Source organism: Pholis gunnellus, assembly GCF_910591455.1.
Source record: "Pholis gunnellus genome assembly, chromosome: 6".
In the NCBI taxonomy this organism is placed as follows: Eukaryota; Metazoa; Chordata; class Actinopteri; order Perciformes; family Pholidae; genus Pholis; species Pholis gunnellus.
Genome location: NC_136532.1, coordinates 27254775 through 27266897, shown reverse-complemented (window position 1 = coordinate 27266897; position 12123 = coordinate 27254775). Strand labels below are relative to the sequence as shown.

At 39.5% G+C, this 12123-nt stretch overlaps 1 protein-coding gene across 1 annotated transcript in view; it reads left to right on the top strand.

The window, feature by feature from the left end:
* Nucleotides 1-2378, top strand: part of snx2 (sorting nexin 2) — a 22664-nt gene extending 20286 nt beyond the window's left edge. The window contains exon 15 of the mRNA XM_079161089.1: nt 1-2378. This exon is cut by the window's left edge and continues 1211 nt beyond it. The gene's annotated coding sequence lies outside the window, so the exon portion shown is untranslated.
* The last annotated feature ends 9745 nt before the right edge of the window (nt 2379-12123 follow it).

The following is a 12123-nucleotide window of genomic DNA, read 5'->3' as shown; positions in this document are numbered from 1 at the left end:
ATGATTAACTGGAGGACTTGGTCTATTTTTATCAATCCTAACTCCTCCGTCTTTCCTGGCATGAAAGGTCTTCCATACATGGTCCCTCAGTACTACATTACCCATGAGCCTCAGCGGTTGATGTGAAGTCAAGAGTTGTATCATATTCCGAAGAAATCCAAAGTGAATTGTGTCAAATTGTTTTCTTTACTTTGTCCAATAAGAAATCTGAAGCTATCGGATTGGATGTTGTCCTGCTGCAGTGATCTCTGGGTATTGTAGTTTTATTTCTCCTAATGGAGTCTTGAACCTTTAACGCTCCGTGTTTAAAAACCAGGAATGTGAAAATGTGACAACAGGAATCTCCAATTATCCGTTGATTTATTTCATCCATAAACATTTCATTATTGTAGTTTCATCCGGCGCTAACAGTTATGCTAACAGTCCTAGCAGCTTTGGGAACCACTAAAACAAACCTTAAAGTCAGAATATTTCAAAGGAGAGCTGTGAATCTGATCCGGAGTCAGTGCTGAAGGACGACTGACTGAATCCTTTGTTATTTTTGTGTCTTGTACTTCCTGTTCGACCCCCCCCCCCCCTCCCCCCTCCCCTTTACTCGCATCTCAAAACGACTTATTTCTGTTGCTGTATGATCGTAAGTGAAGGCAACGTTTTCTCTCCTTCGTGCAGAGAAGGAAGAATCTCACTTTGTTCAGTTCACTGCTGCCGTCTCATGAACATTTACAAACCTAGAAAAAGATTCATATTTAGTCTTTTTACCTTGAAAAGTTTAATTAATATACGAGTAAACTCTGGATTATGAGTTTATTTATTTCAATGAATCTATATCCTAAATCCAGGCGTAAACAGTGAAAACCAGAAGAGAATTGTTGCCGGTCAGATTATTTCGGGACGTTTCATTTGAATCGGTTTGAAAAGTAAAAGATTTTTAGAAATAACCTGAACATGAAACTATTGTCGTCTAAATGCTGTTGAGGCAATAATTAAGTCTTTGTTTGGTCTTTTAAACGGTAAAACCACAGATTGGCCGGGTTGTAAATACTCTTTCCTGTCTCTCTGAACCAAATAAAACGGTTCAAATGAATGTAATTATTTTGGCGTTCACACCTCAAAGAGAACATCAGGCTAAACAATTAGTGTTTTGTTAGATGGAGAACCAACAAGGAAACATTTTGTTTTATATATTACTTGATTTTCAAAGATTTTTTCAAGTTGGAAAATTTTATTTGGTTCTCCAAATAAAATTTGCAAAAATTCTTCCATAATCTTTAATTTAACATTTCTATATGCAGTTCACTTTTGAGCCACACGAGGGAGCCTTAATGATCGTATTGGAAATGTTTCTTCTAAATGGCAGCTTTATCTGTTCAGAAGTAAATGGCAGAAACCTTATACCTTTTCTCTGCTCATGATTTATAGATCAGGCCTGTGGGGAATTAGGTCGGTAGGGTTTGTCGTTTTTTTAAAGTGTGTCCCCAGAAATGCTATTTTGGGAAATCAATATTAAAATAAGATCAAAAATACTCCTTTCGTGGTTTTTAAGGAGGTACCGTAAATGTTGTAAAATGTGGGAAATGTAAACTACAACACGTCGTCCACATTAAGATGCAAAAAGTCGCATCCCTCAATATAGAATAACTTTGGACCTCGTAAAAAACGTAAATTGATGCAAATCAACGGTCGTATCCTGAGAACCTGCAGCGTGAACAGAACCTCGTGTTTCTTCCTCCTCTTCGTTTCCCTCAAAGACGAAGACTGTGATGTTTTTGGGTTTTTTTGTAAAAACGGGGAAATTAAGAAATCGGAAACACGCCTGTTGGCATTTTTAGCATCGATGCTAACAAGCGTGTTTCCAATGCAGAGGAAGGAGAATGAAGAGTGATGGTGGTTTGAGGTGTGGAGGACGTGAGTGATTGTCATGTGACGTGTCCGTCCGTCCAGAGGACCGACTGGTTCTCCTCCTGTTGGTCAGTGTGAGCGCTGCAGGTGGAAATATTGAATGTGTTCTTGATTTTGTTTTCGTTGACTTTAAAGCACACTTCATTATCAGGATCAACGCCGACATCCTGAACATACAAATCTTTTTTTTTCGTGTTATTGTTGGAATTAAAACTGGATTCTTTCTATTTTCAGCCGTCTTAAATCATTCTGCATCGATCGCTACCTTTTTGTACTTTACGTTGTGTCTTTCCACATTTCTTTGCCGCCTAAATGATGTGCAATGGTTGAGTATTTTTAGTTGATTTAATTTTTTAATTTTCACTTTGTGATGAAATTCTTTATCTGAGCAGATTGTTTTTAATGTCTTTTTGTTTTGACGTGACATTCCTGCAGCGCTGCAGAGCAGAACTTTAATTACAATAAAGGAATGTATCTCACCTGTGGTTGCACTGGGTTTTATTTATTATATTATATATTTAATATTATTAAAAGTGTCAATAATACAGGTGACAGAGAACAAACTGTCCTCTGTCACCTGTCTCTGTCCTCACCTGTGTGTTGTGTCTCTTCTCCATCTCTATTTTTTTAATAAAGACAGTCAAACTGTCAGACATCAGAATGAAAATCAGAGACTGGAAACGATTCACACAAACTGTCAGGAGGCTTCCCATCAGCTCTGCATACACACACACACACACACACACACACACACACACACACACACTCAGCATATAGGCCGTGTGTTACTTTGCATTGTGGCCGTCACAGGATCGACTAGCTGTCATATTCACGCTGCAGGTTTCTGTGGGAGATGAACAAATTCACATCTGACTTCATTAAGAGACTACACAGCAATATTTAGTGTGTGTGTGTGTGTGTGTGTGTGTGTGTGTGTGTGTGTGTGTGTGTGTGTGTGTGTGTGTGTGGACAAGCTGCTCTTCTTCTTTCACATGTTTTTGTCACATTTCAGCGTCACCAGTTGAGCCGTTGAGGTAAGTGTTACCTTTTAAAATAAAATGTCTTAAACTCTGTTTTAGTATTACTGACAGAATTTGTTATTTTTGCAGAGCTGTCAATGACAAAATATACGATATTGTAAAGTATTAAATCTGTTATAAGTTTTAAGTCGGAGAAGAAGTTTCCTTAAACACAAAATATATTTACTGTAAAAGTAAAACATGTTTGGATTTGAGTTCACAGGATGATGTCTCATAAACCCACACACTGCGGCGATGTTTTCGTCTTACAAATTTAACCCTTTCACAATGTTTTCACTTCATGAACGTTAATTGTAACAATTTGGTCTCCTAAAAATGCCTTATTCAGCGTTCGGTTGTACTTAGCTTAGACAAACAAGATGGCAAGAGTTAAAAACCAAGATGGTGACGACAAAAAACCAAGATGGTGACGACCAAAGACAGATATGGTTCAGACTAAAAACAAAGATGATGACGAAAAAAAACCAAGATGGCAACAGCCAAAAGCCTAGATGATGATGACCAAAAACAAACATGGTGCAGACCAAAACCAAAGATGGTGCCGATCAAAAACAAAGATGCTTCCGACCAAAGACAAAACATGGTGCCGACCGAAAACAAAGATGGTGCCGACCGAAAACAAAGATGGTGCCGATCAAAAACAAAGATGGTGACGACCAAAGACAAAGATGGTGACGACCAAAAACCTAGATGATGACAGCCAATTGTGAGGATGCCTTTCATTGATGCCCCCTGCTGGAGGTTGTAAATGTGCATTTAAAACTACGTCCTCCCCTGTTATTATGACTCCCCCTTACAGAACAAACCACACCATTAATACTCTGGTCTTCCTGCCTCCATCAGGTTGAGAATAATGTTGGTAAACCTGCATCCTTAACCTCCCTCTGTCGCCTAAACCCAAGAGTAATGGTGCATCCCCCCCCCCCCCCCCCCCCCCTCACTCTTAACCTCTCGCTCTCACTCGACTCCAGAATAATGGAGATGTATTTATTTTCACACTCTCCATCTCCGCCCCCCCGCGTCGCTATCCATCTGGCTTTAGAATAATGTAGGCACATCGGTCCCGCTCACCCTCCTAACCCCTCTATTTCCCGCCACTTCAGGATAATGTAGGTGCATCTATTATCTCCGCTCACACCGGCGCCCACGCTTTCGTTTCTTTTTTTTTTTTTAGAATAATGTAGCTGCTTTCTTCACGCTATCACTGCAGGGGTCAGGTAAATAAATAAAAACAACCACTTCAGAAATGGTGCAGAGTGTGTTTACTATTTCAGCTCATCATTTACAGACACTTTCCATATTCTCTCCGTCGGCTACTTTAACTTTCTCCTCTTTTCTCTCCGGAGACACGAACACAGTCGAGTTGCAGGGAGGGAAAGAGAATAAAACGGAAAGCACTCGGTAGCAGATAACAGTGTTGTTGTAGCGTAACACCCCCCCCCCAGGCTTTTATTTATCATATCTCCAAATGGCGGTGTAGCTGTTGTGCCGTGGTCAGGATACAGTGACCTTAGTTGATCAACTACCCCCCTCAGCAGCCTGATAAGAGGGCTAATATAACAGCCAGCGAGGGGGGAAGGTTGTACTGTAATTATTTCTGCCCTGTCAGGCTGTGCCCCCCCCCCCCCCATGCCGATTCAAATCTGAGGGGAAACTAAAAAAAAGAGGAGGAGGAGGAGGAGGAGGAGGAAGGAAGGAAGGAAGGAAGGGCCGCAACAACAACAACGCCAGTGAGACAAATATCAGCCGCCGAGACACGCCTGAAATTGGACCAGTTTGTCATGCACAGGGCTGCCACACACACACACACATACACACACACACACACACACACCTACACACCTACACACACACATACACACACACACACACACACACACACACACACACACATAATACAAACTTTATTGGTTACACACCAAACACCAAATACTCACGGTGCCGATGGGTGAAACGTTGGTCGGAACGTGTAACGGATCATTTCACTGAATTACATACAAAATGTTTTAAAACCAAAATATAATGTCAAACCCTCGAGAGCGTGTACGAAATAAAATATATATTTACAGACAGAGAGAGAAAAGCAGACGTAGAATGTGAGAAACACCAAGAGGAATTCAAATGTAAATAAAAATACTACAAAGAATTCTACTCGATACTTTTGTCTTTGTACCGACGACGTAAATCATTAAAAACACTAAATATAGAGTTTCTTTTTCACAGTAATTTCCCTAAAACAGCAGCTCACTTCATCAACGGACCCGTCCTGTGTTGGCTCCAGTGGTCTTCATACGTCCTCGTTCATGATTATTTAGACAACATACGAAGAAATCTATGGATTACGGCTCATTAATGTTCAGGTGTGAATGCTGGATGAGACCAGCAGACTGATCCTGTTCTCCGTCTCGTTATTCGTTGGAACTTTGATATTCACAGAATCTCTTTGTTTAGATTGGCTGAACAAAGTGTGTGGAGCAAAGAAACCGTGAAAGTCTCCAAGACATCGCTGCAATAACGGTTTTTCCTTCTTGTCGGGACTTTGGGCCTCGACATTTCTTCATTTTTTCGTCTTCCTCTCTTTCTTCTCCTCAGTCTTCCTCGTTGTCTTCTCCTCTCACTCTTGCCATAATGTTTCCCTGTTAATTCATGTGTTTTCTTTCATCTTTCATCCTCTTGTTCTTCTCCATAGCTCATCAATCAACAGTCAAACTTTCCATTTAAACAAATGTGATTCATGAGCGACTTCGGTGGTTTTTAAAAGTCTTGAATTCAGTTAGTTTGACCTTGAAAACAACAAACAAGAAACCCAAAGCTGCTGCTTTGTAGCTGCTGCAGCATATAATTGTTAAGAACCCCCCCCGCTAAACAAAAGTGTCAATTGTGGCTTTTATTGTGAAGCCGGGAGGATGTATGGGCCGGTGTCGCCCGGTGATAGATGACATGATACCCAGCTTTCCTGATTTCGCAAATTTCTATGAAATGTGTCCCGAGTTCACGAATGGCGAGGAGATAAGAGGCTGGAAGAGGCTCGCCGGCCAATAGGATTCATCCATTTCTGCCTCTTATCTGCTGATAGAGGAGGACCCTCTCTCCTCTCTCCTCTCCTCCTTCCCTACTCCTTTTTTCCCCCTCCAACTCCTTTCCTTTGCTTTCTTCATCACCATCCTTTACCTCTTGTCTCCTTCTCACTTCTTTCCTCTTCCGCTCTTCTTTCATCTTCCTCTTTTCATCTCCTCTCTCTTGTCACATATCTGTTGTTTTTCTCCTCTTTCCTCTTGGTTTCCTCCACTTCTTATTACTTATTACCTTCTTCTTTCCTCCTCCCCTATCATCTCCTTTCCTTCTTCTCTTCATTACTTTCCTCTCCCTCTTGTTTTCTTTTCACTTTTTGCTTCTCATCTAATCTTTTAAATCTTCTCTTTTTTAAACGTAAAGTCTTTTGCTGAAGGACAAAACAGTAACACAGCTTTCAGCTTTTAGCAAGCAGTTAACAAGTACATCATTTAGCCAATAACGGTTCAAGACTACAGCGTTTAGCACATAACGGATAAAGATTACTACGACGTAGAGAAGACGGAGCACAAGTTGAATAATCTATTCACAAATTATCCAAGAATATATACTTTATTACTAAAACTAACGGCATTGAAACGAGGCCTTGTGTAAGAATGATAAAAAACAAACAAGATAGAAACTAAAATCCTGGTCCAGACACTCCGTCGGCAGGCCGCTCATCTCTCAGTCCAGCTCCGGCTACCGCCAGTTCAGAAAAGTAAAGCCAATGCTGAAGTGCGTTAAACCTGCTTTCTCTCTAATGGCCGACGGTCAAAAACCAAGATGGTGATGGCCAAAAACAAAGATGGCTGTGGTCTGAAACCAAGATAGCGATGGCCAAAAACCAAGATGGTGACGAATAAAACCAAGATGGCGACGGTCCAAAACCAAGAAGGCGATTTTGCCAAAATTCAAGATGGCAATGGCCAAAAACGAAGATGACGATGGCCAAAAACAAGATGGTGACGATTAAAACCAAGATGGCGATGGCCTAAAACCAATATGGCTGCGGTCCGAAACCAAGATGGCGATGGCCAAAAAACAAGAAGGCGTTGGTCAAAATTCAAGATGGTGACGACTAAAAACCAAGATGGGGACGGAAAAAATTCCAAACTCGAGGATTAAAAGCATCAGTCCACAAACCAATGGTCGACGTCACGGTGACAATACCGACTTCCTCTAAACAGTCGGTGATATGATTACATGGTTGCTTGTTTGGATGATAATGTTTGCTGATCAGGAGCGGTATTAGGATGTAAACCGTCGGTGTGTTATTGGCCCAGCATGATATTTAATGTTGAATAAAAGCTCTGTTATAATGTCAAACAGCGATGGTAGACACTGAAGTGTTTCCTCAGCGAGCTGGCAGAACTCTCCTCTGATTCACTCTGTTTTACTGAAAAACAAGCTCCAAGTGTTTGTCTCTTAAAAACCTCCGAGGCGTTTCCTCCGCAGCTTCCGGTAAAACTGCCGGCGCTGCCGTTCCTCCGGCCGAGACACTTGATCTTCTTTAAGACACTTCAAGCCTTTTTTTTGTTTTTTTTAAAGATCCCTTAAAACAACATTGATTGTTTCCCAGAATGACTTTCTGTCGCCGTGGTAATGATTATGCAGATGTGGCGCAACCTTTCCGTTTGACGGGCGGTTCCCACGGGGGAGGCGGTGACACGGCGGCTGTTGCATCGCCGACAGGCGACCGACATGCCCCCCCGTCTCCTCTCCGTGCGACCCTTCTCCTTGTGCTTAGTCTGGCCTTTTCTCTGGCGAGGTGATGGAGGAGGTCTGTTTGAATTTAGAAAATGAAAGATTATATTAACACATCACATGAAATGCTCATCATCATCATCATCATCGTCATCATCATCATCATCATCATCATCATCATCATCATCATCATCACAGCACGAAGACTTCATTCAGGATATCATCAATTATTATTTTATATCTAAAAGTATTATTGATGCTTTGCTTCACATTGTTTGTCGAGATGTTAACATTATTGTTCATATTATTTTTTAACAATATTGTTTTCTTAAGTTAAGAACAGAAGATTAGAAAAGTCTCCAAATATTTCATGAACAAACAGATCAAGAACTCATATTTTATTATAATACTGATTTATTTCAGTTGTATAAATTCAAAACATTCATAAAGAAAAATATATATATATTTTTGTTAACTGTATAATATAGTTACTGCTAATATATAGTTACAATATTTGCATAAACGATACAGTAAATATGACAAAAGAAACATTAAAATACAAAAACAAACAAAAACCAAAATAATTTATCACCCAAAAAATACTGAATACAAATAATTAGGTTATTTAACTAATTATTTAACTTCATTATTAACTTAAAGAATACATTTTGAATTCATTAAAATAGAAAAATTCAATATATCCCATAAAATACTGTGAATAAATGCACCTTTGTGTCAATTAAAAGAATCTAATTCTTCACCTTTAGAGACATTTTAGTCTCATATCAAGTCTGTTTTTCCTCTACTTGAAACATTAAAGCAGATATTAAATTAATAATCCATTCGTGGTTCTTGTGTGGAACGTTTGCAGTAACAAGACAAGAAAATATCTTGACATATGAAGATAATGTCTTTGTACTGTGACAGTAAAACCTCTTCCCTCCTCCAATGACAGCCCTGCGCTCATTTATTCTCTCGCATGATTGGCCGTCTGCCGTCTCGCTGACAGCGAACCTTCTTCATCATATCTCCACTTTTTCCTCTCCTCCTCCTCTTCTTCTCCAAATCATTTTTCCTTTCATACTAAGTTTTTTTTTTATTATATATTTTTTCTCCTCCCTCTGCTCTGCCGCTGGCTTTTTATTTGACAGGAAATATTCCAGGCGAGTTGGCGTTGGTTGTAGATCTCTGGCCCTGGCAGGCGCTATTGATCGGGCTGATTTGCATACATAAATCTATTGGCTATCTGACACTTGCCAATATTCTGGGCAGCAGGGAGTGGCGGTGCTGAGTCGGCCGGGTCACATTATCATTGGTGATGGAGCTTTGATGAAGTGTGACAGCGCCGCACAGCTGCTGACTGACCGGCTGAAGGACTGCACTGTAAAAACACCAGGGGCCAAGTTTAACTGCAGCATGTGGCTTTTTAAGGAGACATTTGTCAGGATATATTTATATCTATATATAATAATAATAGATAAAAACCTTGAAGGTAGACAGTAAGCTTCAATGACAATTAACTGTTAGAGTACGTTAAAAACATCACTTTCTATTGTTATTTCATGTAAATTAACATTTACATAAGTCATCTTTTTTCTTTTCTTTTTAAAAAAAGAAAGAGAACGTCTCACTAATTGTTATTACCAAAGTGAAACCACCATTTTTATTAGTCTCACTAGCACTATATAAGATATCAGTTGGTCCAAATCTCATTGAAAAGGTTAATTAGAGGAGAAGCCCAATGAGATACACCGTCTGGATTTAAAGGTGTCCAAACATGGAAATTCACAGACATTTAAATATAAAATAAATACATAAATGCAGCATGAGTATAAATTAAACGATATTACACCATAATCAACATACATCACATTCTCCCAGTTCCAAACCAAACACGCTGCATATGTTACAAGCATAATCTGCACAAAATGAACAAGAAATGAAATAAGTTAACAGCTGAAAATAACATGTAAAGTCTACAAATAATCTACAAAAAGAAGGTAAATACAATCAAAACCCTCAAGTACATTTAAGGTAAGCAGGAAAAGAAGTCTTAAAGAAATAAAAAGAAGCAATCAATAGTTATAGATATTCATGGTCCCCAGAAGATGAATCTAAAGTGATACAATTGGATGGATGTTGTGAAATCTAGTTCATATAATCATGGTCCTCAAGTAATGAACTGTATTATTTATTGATATATTATCGGGTAGAAAATGAAATGTGTCCAATACCTTTATGATCAAATACCTGCAAAACTAATGTTGTTCAGAAGTATATTGAGTGTATTTATATTGGTGAGAGAACATCTCCTTCAAGCAACTGTATTTATTCAAATTTTTCACCAAAATTTAAATTGAAAGAAATTACATTTGAGCACACATGAGAATGTAATAATCTACCTTTGAACAGTACTCATTTTTTTCGTTGAGAGCTTGAACACACCATGATGTAGCTCAAAGCAACCTCCGTTAGCGTTAGCTGTTAGCTCCATTATTTCGTCAAGCAGGACTGTGCTGCTAACAAGCTAACAGCTAACGTTAGCTAGCTCGCCTCCTGCCGATTATCTGTCTCACACACTTTGTAAATGTTCCAGGTTTTGTATTCAGATAGACAGCTGACTCCTTTTAAAATACTGTCTATCTGGACTTAGTTAGACCGCAGGAAGTGTTTGTTTTTATTCTGACTTTAAGTGGTTTCTTTTGAATCAGAGATCAATAAAAGTGAGAATACCTTTTTATACATTTAAAATGCAGAATGTGACATGTTGCCGTACCTGGTGGTGAGCCTGGACGGTAACAAACTCCCACCTGACTTCAGGACAAATTGGGTTATTTTCACAAGCAAAAACACAAATCTCTCCAGTTTTACATCAGCAGTGAGAAGGTGAGTTTCTGTCTTTTTATTTTAATCTAGAGAAAGCTTTTCTTTTTACTAATTTGTCTGCAAGATTAGCTACTGCGTTGATTAAATGGCTTTGTGGTCTGGAATGTGGTCTAGACTGTATTCTGTACTGTGTGTTCCATACTACAGTCTGTACTATGGTCTGTACTATAGTCTGTACTACAGTCTGTACTACAGTCTGTACTGTGGTCTGTACTATAGTCTGTACTACAGTCTGGACTATAGTCTGTACTATAGTCTGTACTATAGTCTGTACTACAGTCTGTACTATAGTCTGTACTGTGGTCTTTACTGTGGTCTGGACTATAGTCTGTACTGGGCTTTTTGCTATAGTCTTTACTATAATGTGCACTGTGGTTTCTAATGTGGTCTGTTCTGTAGTCTGTACTAAAGTATTTACTAAAGTCTGTGATGTGGTATTTAATGTGGTCTGTGATGTGGTCTGTGATGTGGTCTGTGATGTGGTCTATAATGTGGTCTGTGATGTGGTCTGTGATGTGGTCTGTGATGTGGTCTATAATGTGGTCTGTGATGTGGTCTGTGATGTGGTCTATAATGTGGTCTGTGATGTGGTCTGTGATGTGGTCTATAATGTGGTCTGTGATGTGGTCTGTGATGTGGTCTGTGATGTGGTCTGTGATGTGGTCTATAATGTGGTCTGTGATGTGGACTATAATGTGGTCTATAATGTGGTCTGTGATGTGGTCTGTGATGTGGTCTATAATGTGGTCTGTGATGTGGTCTGTGATGTGGTCTATAATGTGGTCTATAATGTGGTCTATAATGTGGTCTGTGATGTGGTCTGTGATGTGGTCTATAATGTGGTCTGTGATGTGGCCTATAATGTGGTCTGTGATGTGGTCTATAATGTGGTCTGTGATGTGGCCTATAATGTGGTCTGTGATGTGGTCTATAATGTGGTCTATAATGTGGTCTATAATGTGGTCTGTGATGTGGTCTATAATGTGGTCTGTGATGTGGCCTATAATGTGGTCTGTGATGTGGTCTATAATGTGGTCTGTGATGTGGTCTATAATGTGGTCTATAATGTGGTCTGTGATGTGGTCTATAATGTGGTCTATAATGTGGTCTGTGATGTGGTCTATAATGTGGTCTGTGATGTGGTCTATAATGTGGTCTATAATGTGGTCTATAATGTGTTCTATAATGTGGTCTATAATGTGGTCTGTGATGTGGTCTATAATGTGGTCTATAATGTGGTCTGTGATGTGGTCTATAATGTGGTCTATAATGTGGTCTGTGATGTGGACTGTGATGTGGTCTATAATGTGGTCTGTGATGTGGTCTATAATGTGGTCTGTGATGTGGTCTATAATGTGGTCTATAATGTGGTCTGTGATGTGGTCTATAATGTGGTCTGTGATGTGGACTGTGATGTGGTCTATAATGTGGTCTGTGATGTGGTCTATAATGTGGTCTGTGATGTGGTCTGTAATGTGGTCTATAATGTGGTCTATAATGTGGTCTATAATGTGGTCTATACTCCCCTAGCTCCTGCTGG